The sequence below is a fragment of the Poecilia formosa genome, unplaced genomic scaffold (genome assembly GCF_000485575.1).
Source record: "Poecilia formosa unplaced genomic scaffold, Poecilia_formosa-5.1.2 Scaffold91, whole genome shotgun sequence".
Classification (NCBI taxonomy): domain Eukaryota; kingdom Metazoa; phylum Chordata; class Actinopteri; order Cyprinodontiformes; family Poeciliidae; genus Poecilia; species Poecilia formosa.
The window spans coordinates 761,144-779,577 of NW_006800030.1; the positions used below are offsets into that span (position 1 = coordinate 761,144).

Consider the following 18,434-nt stretch of genomic DNA (forward strand, 5'->3'; position numbering starts at 1 on the left):
CACACACACACACACACACACACACACACTCTGACTTATGGGAATTTTCAAGGTGCCAGGGAAAACTGGAGGAAGAAGAAATGCCTGGAAAGAAAACATCTGGAGAAAATACAAACCTGAAACAGAAAGGAGCAGGGATCTTTACCCAGGACTCTCTTACTGCAAACAACATGGTGTCCTTCTGCCAAGAGCTATTATCTCTGATTACATGATAATTATTATACTGTTAAAACAGGTACTGGCTCAAAGTTGTGGAATGAGTCACAGAACCACAGAATGTCCTTGTGGTCCTTCAGCTATCTAAACGTGTAAATAGAGCACCAAGCTCTCAGCAACCAGCAGGTTTAAACTCTGTGGTTGTAAGTGAAATACAATAATACTGGAGCTGCTGTGGATATCTGTGTTTTAATGGCTTTTTAGAACTGCAGTATGTAAATTTTATTTTTAAAAAATGTTTTGTACGTAGCTGTTAAAACGGTCACCATGTTATCTGTCAGTGTGTTATCTGTGTCCTGCACTGCTGAGATATTATCTATCTCAGCATTCTGTCACCACATGGTGACAGTTTCAACAGATATGTAAAAAACATATATCTTTTTTTTAGTAGAAGCTGCATACTGCTTTAAAGTAAAACTTCATTCTAAATACATTTAAAAACACAGTAAAGTTCTACAGTCATTATAAAAGAAAGCCACTGACTTTCAATTCTGCATTGGGAAGAAATAAAAATTGTTGTAAGCTTATTTAAATTTAGCAATAAATGTACAAAGCTAAATATTTCATACAATCCTCTTTCATTAAGCTGAGACAAAGCAAAAACTCTTTGTAGCAAATTTAATTACAGGTCAATCATTCTAGAATTTACAGGAAACCTACCTCTACTGTATTCACATGTTTGAAACAGACCTGATTTACTGTGTTTACTGTTGACTGTATTGAACAGACCACACATCACAGAGCTACGACTGGGTCGTATTCATGTGCCTAGACGCTTTTTTGCGTCTTGTCACGTTTACAACCAGAAACAAAAATATCAAACAAATCCAGTCTGACGTTGCTCGGAAAACAAACCTCCTGCTCACTGAGGCAAAACAGAAAAAGTATGGATTTCATCACAATGTCGAGAACGGATTTGTTCTAATTAAGAGATGCTGATCAGTTGAACGCACTGCAACAACGATAAAAGAAGTTTTTAAAACAGAACTTGAATGTTTTGGAGTCTAAATGAGTAACATAATATTGGGAATGTTTAGATCTGGCAAATGAATCCAAAAGATAAGTTCATATAGTCATAAACTGGCAGGATCACATTATGGGAGCATGAATATATTTTTGATCTTCCTCCAGAATAAACACCTGATTCTAGTCACATTAAAGCCTTTCATATGTGTTACTTTAGAGTGTCTTGCAAAGTCTTTGTCATCCAGCCTTAAATAATTTTTTGACATGTTGTCATATTTCAGCCAAAAACAGTTTGATAGAGAAGCACAAAGCAGTGCATGCATGTGAAGCAGAATGATGATGATTCATGATTATCTGAACGTTTTCTCCCTATGGTTCTGGAAAGTGTCTGTGATTGTACTTTATGCTACAAAGCCTCCACAAAAATCACTGTTCTTAAAAAACCCACAGTAACAACATTGAATGACTGTGGCCCAGTAGCAATTTACACCCATGGTCATGAAATGCTGGTCAAAGGTCACATCACCTCCATCCTTCCCTCTTCACTTCATTTCAATTTGCGTATCGCCCTAACTGCTCCACTGAGCACGCCATACCGACTGACACGCCTGGAAAATAAGAACGCTTCAGTCTGGATTCTGTTTATGGGTTTTAGCTCAGCATTCACTATAATCCCACAGCATCAGATCAACAGAACATCCACTCCCCTGTGAGAACTGAGAACAAACTCTCCTCAGGATGTGTCCTCAGCCCCCTACTTTACACCATGATGACCAGCGATTGTTGTACCAAGTACAGTACAAACACCATGATCATGTGGATGACACAGCAGTGGTTGGTCTCATCCAGGACGGTGAGGAGAAGAACTACAGAGAGGAGATGAAACTTTTTGTAGACTGGGACAACAACAACAACCTGCTTCTGAAAGGGGGAAAAACCAAAGAGCTGGTGATCGACTTCAGGGTCGATTCTGGATGCTTATGCATCCAGAACACTGCTGTCCCACATCCAACACATAGCAGACATGCTGACCTGACTCCACTGGATTGCATTTTGGGATGTCAGAGTAAAGGGGGCTGAATGCAAACCATGTTGTGCATTATCATTTGTACTGCTGTGAGCTACTTTGTGTTGGTCCATAAACTGAATGAAAAATGTGGTTCTAAATGTCTGAATATTTGTTCAATTGAATCTATTTGAAGAGTGGCTGTTGGTGACTTAGGCCTTACTCATAATTTACATTAAATTCTAAAATGACATTAAATTTAAAGCTATTTGAATGAAGGGATTTATTGTGACTTTTAATAGTTTCGATGAAAATATAAAAAATGTTTCAAAGAAAAGCTTGAATACCAGTGATGTCAAAGGTGGTGACCTCCAGGATCAGCTTCAGTAAACCTCGCTGTTTTCTGAACACTGTTTCTAGGAACCAAACCTCTGGTTTAACCTCACGCTGCACTGTTCACGTCTTCAGCTGTTCCAGGAACATCCATGAAATAAATACAGGGAGAGGAATCCATCCAGGTGTTCCTGATCCCAGCTTGGACAGTTCAAAGAGGCCATGCCACGAACCCAGCCAGTCATTGGATGAGGAGAGCCACTGGAGCTGGAAGACCATGTGTGATCACTCAGCTTAAAATTTCTCTGTGGATTAAAGGGGCTTTTATTCCCATGTCACACAGTTTTAACATAAAAACAGGACAGGTGCAGATAGGAATTCATAGCGGTTTTTTTTTTCTTTCTTTTTTTTGTTCTGCCTCTGTCTCCAGTTTCAACCAGACTTGGGACTGAATACTTCAGAGAAAGATTTGTAGCTGGTGCCTGTTTTCATTTATGTACTGATTACATAAGCCAACCTTTTTCTGAGGTCCAGGTGAAATGTGATGAATACAGAAGCATGTCTGAAGGCACCAGGTCCAGAGTCATTGTGATGTGGTTCTTTGTGGAGACCTGACAGAGCAGAAATCAATAAGTCTGTTTTCACACCTGATGGTCCAGGGGGCTCGGTGTGATTGGGGACCAAAATTTCCACATTTGCTACATTTCCAGTTGCTGCGGTTGGTTTTCACTCTGTATTTGGTAAAAGACCAGTTGTCTTTCTAGAGCTAGACACACATGTTTGGTTTGATTGTACTACTTACCCAGAATGCCTTCTGCTTCCTGGTTTTAGAGCGCTCTCCGGTCGGCTTGGCGTTTGCATTCAAACTGCACCAGAGTTCACTTTAACCGAACTGAGACCGAGGTTGGTAGGACAAACTGAGTTCGCTTTCTTGGTCTGCATTAGAGTTTGACTACACATTCACCCCCCTACCCTCATGCCCCCAAATAAACCAGACTTTCCGTCCAGCTGGACTGGAGTTCAGATGAAGCAGCTTCCTTTCAGTTGAAGTTTAGATCAGTTTACTGCTTTTCTCGTTTCTGAATCACCTTAAAAGGGATTTGAACAGCAGCCTCTGAATGCTGGTTGTTCCAGGTGGTTCTGAGCCACTACAGTGATCCCAAACATAAAAAGAACATTTATTTATTCTAACAGCTGGGGTTATGGTGTTGGGACAGATGCTGGCTGGTTTTAACCAAACATTGGGCCAGAAACTGTGAGCCAGTTTATTAGATTGAAAAAGGAGCTGGTTTCTCAAGCAGCTGTTCTGAAGAATCTGCTCACACTTTACTGAACTTCCCCCACAGGATGAAATAAGGAACATGATTTTCTCTGGTGCTCATGTCGGTGTTCATGACTGCAGTCAGAGCAAGTTATTCCCTTATCACAACTACAGCCTTTTCCTTAGTATTAACATCAACTTGAAGCAAGTATGCAGCACCTGGTAACCTGATGAGGTTCTTTCCAAACTGCATTTTGAACACACAGTAGGTGAAAAATCTGAGTAGTAATTGAGGTCATGCTCAGTTTATGATAGCCTTAATGTGTGGCATTAGTTACTTTATCCCTTTCCCTGCTTTAGTGAGCCTAACCAGTCTGCTGGGCCAAACCCACCTGAGCTGATAATTCCAACACCAGGGGTTGTTCTTACTGCATATCTGACTGCAAAATGGATCAAATCTAACTTCCCACATTAAATGCTTTTGTTTCTGTGAAATGATCCAAAATTGACCTAATGTGTTAAAACCAACTTCTTCCTGGATCACTTGATTTTTGTCCCTTTACCGTAGAGCTGAGGTCAGCCAGGGTTCGGCTCTGTGTGCAGTAATGTACAGGGCGCTGCTTTGCTACAGTCTAATGAACTTCTGCACCTTACTGTGTTTCTATTCTCAACAAAATAAATGACCTAATCACCTCTGTAGACTGGAATAAACACAGCTTTACATTTGGTCTTGTCTGTTCTGTATGTGGCTTATTAAGCCACAGAAATCTGACCCCGACCCGACCTGACTGACCCGACCCGACCTGACCCGACCTGATCATCAAGTAAATAATTCTGGGTGTTTGCTTCAGGCTTGGTCCATATAGACCTAAGCTCTACTTTATAGCAACATTCCAGTAGCACAACTTAGCTCAGATGCTGCCATTTATTGTCGTCCTACAAGCACAATGAACTGACACTGTCACACGGCTGTGTATGTTCACTTTGGTACTGTTGTGTGAATTAAACATTGTGGTTTTATGGTTTTATGGTCTACCATATTTAGACCGATGGTATAACGTTGGAAGTGACTCAATAAGGATGTTTATGTTTATAAAGTGAGCCACTCAGCCTTACCATGGAGACATTAATGGAGAGCATGTGTGAGCTTCCCACAGGCCTTTGGGGGGACAGAGCTTCACATGATCTTTCACCACCTCTGCCATAAACAGAGCGATGTGCTGTTAACCAGCTCATGTAGCAGGGCCGCGGTGACACTTTTATCTGTTGCTTTAAGAGGAGACTAATTACTCCTGTGGGAAAAATCGTGTTGCAAAAACAATAAACAGTATTTCTCACATGCCTCGCTGTCTCCCACACGCCCTGGCTGACAGTCTCCTCATCTCATTACAAACCCTCCTCTCTTTATTTGCCTTGTAAATTTCCTCATCACTAAATAAGAGATATTAAGCCCCGAAGTCCCAACCAAATCCCCTTGTAGTCAGTGCCGTTCTTGTGAAAGCAGCAAGTCGTATTAATAAAAGACATTTTCATCTTTGCTTACATGAAGTTGCTTTTCTGTTGAGCCCAAGACAGAAATAAAATCTGGTCTGTAGAAAAGCGTCTGTTGGTTTTGGGGGATGTGAAGAATGAAATTACAGACAGGTCCTTAGTGTTACATTCTGCTGTATCTGTAATGGGTAGTGTTCACTCTGAGTGTCGGGGAGAGGAGTTGTTTTGTGCTTCCTCTAAATGCTGATCAGTTCAACATCATGAACTTCACTCCTGCTCAGAAAGCAGAAATATTCACCTGCACTGGCTCCTCCTCTCTGTCCTGTAGCCTGTTGAAGAAACAGGACTCTTTAAAAAAAACAGCAACAACAAAAAAAAACTGAACAATTGTTAGTACCATTTCTCATCAATTTTGTTGTGTTCGGTGCATTTGGAGCAGGATCAAAATGCAGACAGGAGACAGGAGACGTGTTTTAATAAAAACAACAAAAAAAGGAAGAACTAACAAAAACCAAGTAACCAGGAGCATGAAACGGAACCGATGCAGAATCTAATGAGTCCAAGAGGCAGACACACAGAGGAGAGACTGCAGCTGACAACGGAACGAGTGAGGCTTGATGAGGTAAAGGACCAGCAGATGAGAAGAGGAGCAAACAGCAAAACAAAGAGGAAACTAGAAATAACCAAATCTAACAAAAATGAATCCAACATCTAAAAAGAGAAACTAAGCTAACAAAAGAAATAAGTTATAAGGAGAAGTTAACATGAAGTGCAAAGGAAATCCAAAACTGAAAGAATAAATTAGGCTGGGGAAATAGTCAAAATAAGAAAGCTATTCAAGGAAACAACAAAAGCAGAACTCCACTACTGGAAAAGATACGACAAATTTAATATGTGTTAAAACCCCCAAAACTGGCACAAATATAATAAAGTGAAATAAAAACAGACGGTCCTCCACACTCGTTCAGGTAAGGAGAGGTTATGACTTGCTGAGAAAAAGCGATGAGTTGCAGAGAGAAAGCAGCAGGTATCAGGACAGGGTTTAGACTAATGCTGTCAATTTATTAAAAATTAAATCAGATTAATCGCAGTTGTGCTGTGGTCGCTATGCCTGACTTGAAATATAAATATGAACACAGTTGTGGTTCTTGCAGGAACAAGAAAGTTAAAAAAGTTCAGCTTCCGTTGCTGTTTGCTGCTGTGGAAAACTTTCACCTTTCTCTGTGGTTCGTGGCTCACTGTGTGTTGAGGCGATAATTCGCTGCTGTGAACCAGGTAACCCTCTGCTGGAGAGAGGCTTTTGGGTCAAAGCAGGTCATTCAATTAATCTGCATCATGAGATATTAACGAGTTAACATTTTCAGATTAAACGCATGCGTTAACGCGTTAATGTTTACAGCCCATAAATGTTATAGACAATTCAGGATAACTCTCACTCACTGTCCAAAATATTTTTCTCTGTATTATAGGCTGCATATTGTTTCATTTGCAGACAACTTATTTCTCACACATCACCGTTTAAAGAAACATTTTTCAGACATTGGAAACATTAGTTTCTTAGATTTCTACAACATATGAAGGTAGCTAAAGGTTAGGCTAATCTGAGCATAATTACTCTGCATTTCTTTAATGTCATTATTTATGTCACTAGTGTTTGTTTTGTATAAATAGACAGTCTGGTTACATCAATTCATGTGATTTTGTTTTTATGTGAATTAAAAAGTCCATTTACTGACCCCGCCTTCCCTCACCTTCTCCCCCCCTCACCCCCGGGTCTGGTGGGATTCCCTGAGTGAGCTTCTCTCTCTCATCTGTAAGAAAAGTCCAAATCCTAAATGTGAACTCCCCTAAACTTTCCCTTTTCCAAAGGAATCGTTTCCTGGCGAATAGAATCTGAATATGAGCCGATGGCAGAGAGTGTGGAATGTTTTCCTCACACTGCCACTCTTGTCCAATTTATCTTCATGTTGCATCCTCTGCAGCATAATGCAGGGGGCTTTCCTGCTCTGAACCCTGACGTCAGTTTGCTGTTTGTGGGTGGAGGCCAGCGGAGCTTCAGTGGGTCACTACTTCCACCCTTCCCTTTTGGCTGCACACACCGATGAGACCTTCAACTGCAGATCTGGTTGTGTAACTTTAGTGGGAAGAAGAAGTATTTCACTGTTACACCCTTTCAACTACGACAGGTTTTGGAGAGCCAAGCAGCTGTTCTTGACCTGGAGCAGTGTGTGTTAGTGTGATCATGATGGTTAAACACAGTGAAACCTACAGGCAGGTGCAGAACCACATTAAAGATTAATAGAGGCAAGATGTAAACAGAAATCATTTTATGATCTTTGAAAATGCCACTGCCATTTTTTCCAAAATGTAAGGATACTCTGAAGCCACTATTTATGTAACATGACAAGTTTATTAAGGCCAGGGTGAGACAATTAACTCCGGTGTAGTTAATCAGTTTAAGTTACAGCTGCATAGGAAAAGCACATATGTTTACTTATCCAGCATCTGGAATCAGTTCAAAGTGTTTTGAAGGTGAAAATTTGTCAAGAATTGAGTAAAAACCTATTTTGTGAAAGAGATCTTTCTTCTGCTTTATTTCTTCGCAAACTTTGTTGAACAACTTGATCTTAAATTGTATTATATTAATCAAAAGCTAGGAAACACGAGCAATGCAGAAACATTGTATAAATCCCCCTCTCTCCTTTTACATGAACCATTAAGTAGCAGCCAAATGCTGCTACTTAAATGCACTGATTAATTATGGTCAGTAAGAAACACATCCATAGAAAATAATAATCTACTTCTTTGTTGCTCTGCAGCATTCAGACCATCATGTCAACAATTACCTGACAGAAGAAACTGCTCTACCAATAACCTGAAAAGAGTTATAAGACAGACAGCTCTTTAGGAATCCCTTATTCAGTAGTGAGAAAAGTTGTCTATGGTGGAAAACAACAGAACTCGTTGTTTCTTGATCAAGTAGAACACATCCAGTAGATGAGAGCTGACCTGAAGGGGCGTGTGTGTGTGTGTGTGTGTGTGTGTGTGTGTGTGTGTGTGTGTGTGTGTGTGTGTGTGTGTGTGTGTGCGTGTGCGTGTGTGTGTGTGTGTGTGTGTGTGTGTGTGTGTGTGGCATGCCTGTTAACCACAGCGCTGCCATTCATCTCCCATTTGGTTGAGTTTTAGTAATATAAATATTAATGTGGTGTAACTGGTGGAATTGGTTCCTGATGACATGGAACACTGTCATATCCAGGCCTGTAGGAACTGAATAATGATGTAATGGTTTCTAACTTAGGGCTGAATATCAAACGGTCCAGATTCTGGGGAAGCATCAGCAAACTATCGATGCATCTAGAAGGGATGTGTCGAAAACTTGCGCTCATGCTGACGGACGTTTTGTGAAATTGAGATTATTCCACTTGTCTGTATGTTTCTTAAATTTGTTGGAGATGTTTTTCCCCAGTGGAGATTGACAGTCCTCCGGGGAGCAGCGTTCAAGCGAGGATTTCCACATTCTCTTGGCAGTTTGACTGTTTGAATTTTTTATGAGGATTCTGATGCGCTCTGATGCCAGAATGAAGTGTTTTTATGCGGTGCCTTTCAAGGGGGAAATGATTTTGCGCATGAATTTTGAATCCTGAGAAAATATTCTTTTGCAGAATCAGAACTTATTTTAGAGTCTTGATTTGTTTCTCATGTTGAGGTCAGCTCTGCGGGGAGAGCTGGGGCCAGACTTCCTGACAAGAAGCCAAGTGACATACGGTGATCCCGACAAACAGCTTGGTGTTTGTGTATGAAACTTCACTGGGATCCAGAGTAAAGTGCACAGAAATTTTGTTGGCAACTATCTGTATTTTCAAACACGGAACAAATGATGTAAGGGTGAATGTAGAGATGTCCCTAGTTTTAGCAAACTTCCACCTCTGCTCATGGTGTTTCTGCTCATCGTTTTATGTTCCTGAGCTGCAGCAGTTCAGCTGATGCAGCAGCAGGTAGCAGTTTACAGAACCCACTGTGTATGTCCCACTAACCTGGTCCACTCTGCTGGGTCTGCTGGAGCTGTTCCCATGGTGATGGATGTTACCAGTGCCAGTCATGGTAATTAATCACAACCGGCCCCACCAGCTCAACATGAAGGGATGGACCATTTACACTCTGATGAAATGTTAAAGTGGTGATTGTCACAGGTTTAGAGAGAAACAGGGTGTGCCTGGACTAGACTCATTCTAACAGTAAACAGTCATAAATGTGGAAGTAAGCTGATGAGAAGAGCCTGATTGGCTCCTTTGAGATCATTTCCAGTGAAACAGGATATTTAATTAAAATCACCTGGTTGTTTTCCATCATCTCGCTGTCTTGTGTTTCGAGTCATTAACATAGAAATTGAGGTTTATGTGAGGAACACCAATGTTTAACTCGTCACGGTTAAACACATGCAGTTTGGTGTTCCTTGTAAATTTCAGCACCAATTAAATGACTGATTTGTCCCTGTTATAGTTAGTTCTATCAATTACTATCAATATGACCTGAATTTTCCTTTAATGTACTTTAATGATGAGGTTTTATTGTGGCACACTCAAATATTATTATTTTAAATTCTGAATGTATTCTTACGTCCAACTGATAATATATTTGAAATGTATTTCAGAAAGATGCAGCCTATTTAAAATATACTAAAGTAGATTATTTTTCATCTGGGTGTTGATGCCATGACTTACAGTTTTGGTTCAGCAATGTTTGTTTTCTGCCATCCTTCCACAAAAGGCTACATTTACTGTTTCTCTCTCAATTTATCCATGAGAAGTTGTGGCTCCTCCAGAGTTACGATATTATCTCTACCATTTGAGGACGATGGATTGAACAGAGCCGTTTCTGTTCCTCCACTCCCGCTTCCCTGACCTGACTGATGTTTTTCTTGGTCTTCATCCGGCTGGTTGTTCATCAACTGTGTGTAGATGAAATAAACTCTGCTGCTCATTCTGATCACTCAAAGCACTTTTACACCATAGCAGAAACTTCACTCATCCATGCAAACCCAACCATTCCCTCCATCATTGGGGATGTTTAGTGCCTTGCCCATGAACACGTCCACATGTGGTTGGGGGAACCTGGAATAGAACTCATGACCACCTCCTCTTCCCACTGAGCCACAGCTGCACCACAAAGACCTGGAAGGCATTTCCCCGTCACAGAGCAGCTGTCTTCATGGCTGCAACTCAAACACACACAGGTGGACTTTGTTTACTATTTGGCCAACTTATGAATAAGGTTGGCTGCACTGGACTTCATTGAAGGTGCTGAGAGTAGATCTTCCATGTTGTTCTTTCTGGTGCACATATTCTCAAACACTTTCCTTCCACGAGAGAGTGACGGTGGTCCTGCTCGATATGCAGCCACACAACAAAGATAAGTTCAATGGTTCCTATTCTCTCTTTTGCAGGGACAAACAGAATTATATGTTTGATTCTGACTTCTGCTTTTCTCACTGCCATGTTCTGATCTCCTGAGCAGCTTTACATGTGAGCTGATGGAAGAAAGTGTTGGAACCTTCAGGGACTCTGGGATCTTTACACAAAGATGAGTCTTTTTTTTAACCCTAAATGCTTCTTCTCTTAGATCAACCCCTGAGGTTTGATTTTCTCTGCTTTTCATTGTTCCATATGTGCTTGTAATGTTTCATATACATTCTTCACTCATTTGATTAACCACAATATGATTTCAAGCATAAAGCGTATCTTACCATGTAACATTATGCCAGAATAGCATTATGAATGTCATTCTTGAAGGCATGACTCACTATGGCCGTATAAACCTCGTCTCATCGTGCCAACATGGTTATGGTTAGCTGAGCTGTTCCTTTTCTGTGTCCCACCCTCAGCTCTGCCTGGGAATTCCCTGTGTGGGAAAGGCAGCGTGAGGTGTTGAATATCTGACACATCCCCACGGAGCTGGAGGCATTAAGGGCTTTAAAGATGTGAACCTCTTCACATCCACTAGCGAAACTGATCTGCAGACATCGATGCATGCCTCTGTGATCTGGCCAGAAAGGCATGTTGTTGCAGGAAAGTCTTTTGTTTTAATGTTGGTCATTGTCAGCTCTTCAAGTATCAGCAAGTTGGTTGATTAGAAGAAGGTTCAAACAGTAACGGACATGTTCCAGATAAACCTGGGGTCAAACCGGGCGTAGACCTCCATCTCTGGACATGGAGTAGGCAGACAGAGTAACACAGTCACACTGCCTCCTCCTTGGTGCAGACTCCTTGACACTGGGCCAGGACTCAAACCCACCACTGTCTTGCTGCACCACTGTGCAGGCTCCAGCTGCCAGCAACAGCTGCTTAAAGAAGGATGTGATGAAGAACATGACAGACTACACTGAGCATCGTCTTCATCGGATACAATACAGCAGAGTGTTTTCCAACAGAGGCTTCTGACTGCTGCAGGGCCTCCAACCCAGATTAGGACACAACATCTCTGATTAAAATTGGATATGAGTTATCAAAACATTTAATTTCCTGTGAAATTAATCAAGACTTTTAATCTGAATTGAATTCATGCATCACAGAATAACCAATATGGTACAACTGATCTGAGTTTGTCTTGGGAATATAAGTTACATATTTATTCCATCTAAATGAGAGCGGTTGCAGCTGATGGTATTTTACTGCTGGTCTCCACTGACCTTGACCTTTTAGTGACTCACATGTTCTCATTGCTCCATTAGACTTTTGATGGACTCAATACATTTCTTTGTTTCCAAAATAATGAAATAAAAAATAAATCTGTTTCCAGGTGAAAGTACTGCAAGTGTTATATGCTACAAGGTAAAATGCTAGTACTTAAAATATCAAATGAAGCTGATAAGATAAAATGTCTTCTGTAAGTTATTTTGATGTAGCAATAGATTTAAGCCCTCTTTGATAAGATCCCAGAGCTTTGTTGCCGTAGCAACAAGATTACCTCATGTCCTTATCTTTATTAGTGATCCAAAACTTCCCGTTGGCTCAGTCAATACAATGTGAGAGTGTTTTTACTCTGGAGAAATATGTGTCATGTCCCTTTAGTTTGCAGACAGCAGCTGTCTGTGCTGCATGCTGAGCCGGCGCTGAACGATCCCAGCATCACTACAATGCTCACATTCTTTATTAACCTAGATTTTAGCTGTAACCCAGCCAGCATGCCTCATGGCTGGGGGGATGTAGGAGACTCGCTTTGTAGCTGAATGTCAAGTATGTCTGGATTTTAGTATTAAAAAGAGAGAGAGAAAAGAAAAGCTTGATCAAAGTCAGAGCGTCATGGATTTCTGCTTCTACAAATTCAGACTAAATACACAAGGAGTCCAGTTGTCCTGTGGTGGAGTGGGGGAGATAGGTCTTTTGTGCACTTCAACATATTTCTGTTAAAATCAAAGCTTTAATTATGCATACAGCACAACACAAAATCAACATGTTTATGTTTACTGTGCAATATAAAAAAGCCACCTTTGGATTTTTTTGGTTTCTGTTTTTTTATTTTTTATTTATTTATTTATTTTTTTTTGGCCAAACTGAAAACTTTCATCTAACCTGAGTAAATTCAAAATGTAGGTTTCAAAAATCAATTTCATTTGTGAAAAGAAAAAAAATAGATCTGAACCAACTTTAAATGTGACATCAAGTGGATGGAATAACTGACAGATTTTATATGACGGTGTATGAATATTGGTCAAATCTTCTGGATGAGATTGTTTTAATTCTGCCACAGTGAGAGCATGAATAATCTGTTCATGCAAGGTTAAAGTGCAGAATATCAATTGGGTTTAAGTCCAGACTTTGATTAGGCCACTCCAAAACCTTCAGGTTCATGCTAAAGTCAGATTCAGGGGTTTACTTGCTGGTCTACTTTGGTTCATTGTCTTCATGCATAACCCACGTGAACTTAAGATCACAAACAAACTAAAACTATTTCCTCACTCAGCAGTCCACAGAATATTTTCCTGACAGTCTTGGAGACTATCAGAATGTTTTGAAATGTACGAATGAAGAACCAGCTGAACCCCTTCCTGCTCTTTTTTGCCTGGAGTAGTTTCTGCCTTAGAACCTTTTGTTCTGTCTTGCAGCTTCTTCTTTTAACTTTTGGGTGAGTCACTGATGCGCTCATGGAGTAATTTTGGTGGGCGACCCCCTCAAGGGTCAGCACTGTTCCAAGCTTTCTCCATGTGTGGATAATGGCCCCCAGTATTGTTCACTGGAGCCCCAATGCCTTAGAAAAGAATGTGTAACCTTTCCAGACTGATAGTCCGTCCAGACTGTCAGTGACTCTGTTTCATGTCCATCTTACATTTTCTTTATGTTGGTACAGGATGATGTGTGTTTGGAGATCTCTTATCCTACTTCATGCTGTCAGACAGGTTCAACTCAAGAAATGTATAAATTCAGAAACAGAAACTATCAAAGCTCTGAGTCCCGCTACAGAAATTGAACTCAGCTTTAAAAGAAAAACATGGCTAACAAGAATAAATGATGATTTAAAAAGCTGATATTTGAATAGGTTTTTTTCTTTATTTTACTGAATCAATTTTTGTGTTTAGTCTAAATCTATTTGACCAGCAGTCAAAAATAGGATAAATCTGTGTAGATTAGATGCTTCATTGTACTCAGATTATTCACAGACAGATTTGAATGCAGCAAAGTTAAAAAATACAAAATATCTCTAACTAGGTGAGGGAGGGAAATGTTGTAGTTTTTAACTTTGCTGCTCTTGGGGCAGTTTAGTTTTCTCCTCAGGGTTTACCCTCCTGGGATCGGCTCCAGGAGGATTAAACAGGATTTAGTTTTACAGTAAGATAATAAAACTTTTAGCAACAAGTGTTCATGTGTTCCTATTGTTGCTAAAAATAAAATAAAATAAAATAAAATAAAATAAAATAAAAACATGTCTATAACTTGCGTAACAACTTTTAAGTGCAGTGAGATACAAACCCTCTCAGAAGTATTTAGTCACTGAACTTTCCAAACATTGTATTTTTTTAAGTTCACTAATCTTGAATTGTAAGTTTTAACTTAATGCTGTTAATTTAAACTAAATAATTATTTCACAAAAAACTTCCCTCACCTAGTTAAAGAGACACATTTCTCTGTTATTTTCACTCACAATGTCAAGTTAAAATAACTACTTATTTTACTTTAGAATAATTTAATTTCTTGTTTCAAATTTCATGAACAAAAATTCTGATCTGATAATGAATTATATTAAACATCACAATGAATTTTGCTCTGAAACATTTAGCATGAACAGAACATTATCCTCAAGCTTTGCAAACTGACAGTTGCATTTAAATAAGCATTTTCCTCAATAACACACATGAGTCAGATCAATGTTACACACCTCCATCTCACTCACGTTTCAATACAGGATACAAAAATATACTGCTAAGCACTCTGGGAAATAGTTCCCACTTCTGTCTTTTTCTTCCTTCATTTCTTTAGTGCTAACCTAAAAAATCTAATTCATTCAATTCTTGGAGGTCTGACAAAATTAATACAAAGTTAATAAAACTCACTGCTGTAAGTTTATGTTTCACAAACTGTTCAGAATCTAAAACTCCTTAATTTATTTGACTTAAAGAGTAGAAGGTGGTCAGCACAACTAAATGCAGCTCAAATGGTTTACAGTGCAGCGCTATTTAGAAACAACCAATCAGAACCAGGAGGTGTGTCTTAATGCTGTTAATCATCCAGAACGTGGTGCTGCCCAGACCTTTTCTCCCCCTTGCTCTCTGCTACACAAAAGCTAGCAGATCCTTTTGTGAACACTCAGGCTAGTTAGCATAGCATAGCCACTGATGACGGCACATAAGTGGTTATCTTGTAATGGTAAGCTGTTTTTCTGCCATTAGCACATTGAGCAGTGAATACATGAGTTGATTGACAGCGCGAGGCCCCTCCTCCTGTCTCTGGTCAGCCGTTTTTGGTCAGGAGAGGTTCATTTGTTCAATAGGAGCTCTGGGGGGAGGTGGAGGAAACAGAGGTTTTCATAGAACATCTGCTTTAACAAATATGTAAAAATCGTTTAGCTTAATTAAAATGTACATACTGCACCTTTAAAAGGAAACAACCCTCACAATACTGCAGACAGGAAACGGATGGATATCGGAGGGAACTGAGGGAAACTTGGTTCTGGCCCAGAATCAAGTTTCCCTCAGTTCCCTCTGCTTTCCAGAGCTATCCCAGAGCTTCTGGGATACGCCCCCCCTCCTGCCCTCAACCCCTCACTGCACTGGAAGCGATGTCTAGCTCTGGGTGGGGCAGTGTGACTGATGGCTGACTGACTTTAAGGCTGTTCTGGCTCCATTAGTGCCAGCTGGGGCAGCTGTTGGACGGCACCGACAGGCTGTAGTTTTCATTAAGCCAAATATTGAGTTAAGCCCACAGAACTTTGTTCATGGCCAACAATTCAGAATGAATGTTTGTCCTTTTGTCAAGAGGATTATTCCTTTTTAGGTCTTTAGGAAAAATGAGTCAACTTTTTTACAGTCTAATCTCCAGAGGAGTCTTTACTGAGAAGCAAAGTACGATTAGCTAAGCTAAACAAGATGTGTGATTTAAAAATAACTTTTTAAAATCATGTTATGTAAAGATATGTCTTATATTACAACACCAAGAAAAAAAAAAACTCAACAGCAATGTATTGATGCATGACTTGACTTGGACAGCGATCTTCACAGTCAGACCATTTAAACATGTGCACCAGGCATAAAGGATGACTCCATTTTTATTCTATTTTTATTCTAAGCAATTTCTTAAATGTTTGTTGCCTTGAAATAATTTTGAAGTTATTCCCACTGTGCTATTAACAATATTCCTCCCCCCCACCCAAAGCTTCCCTAGAATGTTATTTTTTTCTGTTTTTGCTTTTTTTTTGTTATGTTTCAGAGTTTCACATCATCAAACCAAATTTAAAATCAGACAAATTGATCCAGAGTTTTATTAGCTTTCTATCTAAGGAAACCCAGCGTTGACCTGCAGCATTCACTTCTCCTGGACAAGCATCTATATTGTGACAGCAGAGAATTACTTGGATGACTTTATAGCAATCGTTCCTACCCAGCATCCATGTGGCATCAGTGGAGGGGAAAAACTCATCTTTAACAGGAAGAAACCTCCAGCAGAACCAGAACCTGGTCCAGGACAAGAAGCCGTCTGCCACAACCGACTGGAGGTTTGAGAAGACAGAGCAGAGACATAAAAAAAGAAGAGCTGACGTAGGAGTTCCTTCCATGCTAATGAAAAGTAAAAAGTTAATACAAGAAGAAGAAGAATGCCTATTTGATGCAGCATCATCTCAGCTGGTGTCGTCCTCCAAGAAGGACCTGCCTCTCTGTGGAAGCACATCAGCCCCTGTTGTTAAGTTGTAACTTGTCAGTTTGTGACCTTCAATCTAAGGACATTTGGGCTGTGCAGCAGGACAATGATCCAAAGCACTTCTTAAAACACTTCTTCAACCCGGTATCTGAAAATAATCTCATTTTTCATTTTTATACAAAGGCAGCACCTTCAAAAACACTTTAAAAACGTGGTTAGAAAAAAGCAATTGAATTATTTATATAAAAATGTTCACAGAAATAGTGAAATAGTGATGTATTTAGTGATTCAGTACTAAGAGCAAATGTGCTTACAGAAGTGCAGCTGCTTCAGTTACCATGTAGTTCCCAACAGTTGCATGCCTCTGTAGGGACAGTGTTTACTGTGAGGGGCTTTCACATGAGATATTTGTGCTAGTAAATTATTTTTTCACTGGATTGCCAACAATGCACCCACAAACCAGAATGGAGAGAGACTGTCCAGTAATTTGACAGATATAAATCAACTGGGTCGATATGGTTTTGTCTGTGAGATGCTACTGTCAGGTTTTCACAGATAACATTAAAATCTGGAAATGTCTGGTTGCACAGTGTGGCTGACTTAATGAAATACAAACTGTCAGCTATAATAACAGAACACAGTTCATTTCTGCAAAATTAAGTGTGTTTTATGTGTGCAGCACCCATATTGAATTGGAAGGGGTTGTGACGTATTTTCCAAGAATATAGTGCCACTTTATAGCACAATCAAGTAACAATGTTACCTTCAGTTGTTATAAAAAGCTATACCTATAAATAAAACAACTTAAAAGAAATTAGACTTTGCATCACAACCTGGTGCCTTGGAATTATCTTTGTCTTTAAGAAGCTCCTGCTCTTTTCAACAATCTGTCTTCAGCACTTCATCACTTCCGTTCTTCTCCGTCTCCATTGATGCGCTGGACTGAGAAGTAGTTCGTATGAGAAGTAGTTCCACCAGGCTTTTGCTAACTGCTGCTGCTGCTAGTCTGGAAGAGCTATGTGGGGGATGTGATCTGCAGGGTTGAAGCTCAACTGGAGACTGAAGCTCCAAGACAGAGCTTTGAGTTAATATGCAGTGCAATCTATGCACAGGCGTTCCTAAAACATACATAAATGGGTCAAAGCAACACTGCAGGCATTTGTTTGATGAGGGAATAACATTATAACATGGTATAAAGCTGACAAAAGCCAATTTTACATAATATTTCCCTTGAAAGTTGTTGCTGGTGCTGAAATCTGACTTTCCACCTTGGAACTGCAAAAATTATATAAAATGGAGCACATCAAAGTTTTGTTTTACTTGTGCTTTTCTCTAATTTACACAGTGACTGTGGAAACTATTGGCTGTTTTTAGAGGTCAGTGTGTGGGATACGGTGAACACCCTGGACACATTACTGATCCCTTCCAGGGTCAAACCAGAGACATATGAGACAAGCAACCATTGAAATGCACACTCATGCCTGTGGGTAATGCAGAATCTCCAGTTGAGATGACGAGTTACTTGGTGTTCAGGAGGAAGGAAACATGACAAAGCCACACAGAAAGGCCCTGGCCCAGGACCACGCTGTGACATCACTGCACTAATCAGGCTGTGCAATATTCACCACCAGCAAAGATCCAAAAACACTAAATTCATTCAGCATTTCATTAGTGAGGAGTTGGAGAGTTTGGTACATTTGTGTTAGCTTTAACGCAGTGTAATATAAAATGCTACATGATGTCATTCCTGAGAGACTTGCGGTAACACTTTATTTGAAGGGGTGTGCATAAGACTGACATGACACTGTCATGAACA

At 40.0% G+C, this 18,434-nt stretch overlaps 1 long non-coding RNA gene across 1 annotated transcript in view; it reads left to right on the plus strand.

Moving 5' to 3' along the window:
- The first annotated feature begins 6,476 nt into the window (after positions 1-6,476).
- The window catches only part of LOC107836845 (uncharacterized), a 26,068-nt gene continuing 14,110 nt past the window's right edge, over positions 6,477-18,434 (plus strand). Inside the window, exons 1-2 of the long non-coding RNA XR_001662814.1 lie at positions 6,477-6,517; positions 13,943-13,946. This is a non-coding gene — a long non-coding RNA (uncharacterized LOC107836845). The remainder of the gene's footprint in view (positions 6,518-13,942; positions 13,947-18,434) is intronic.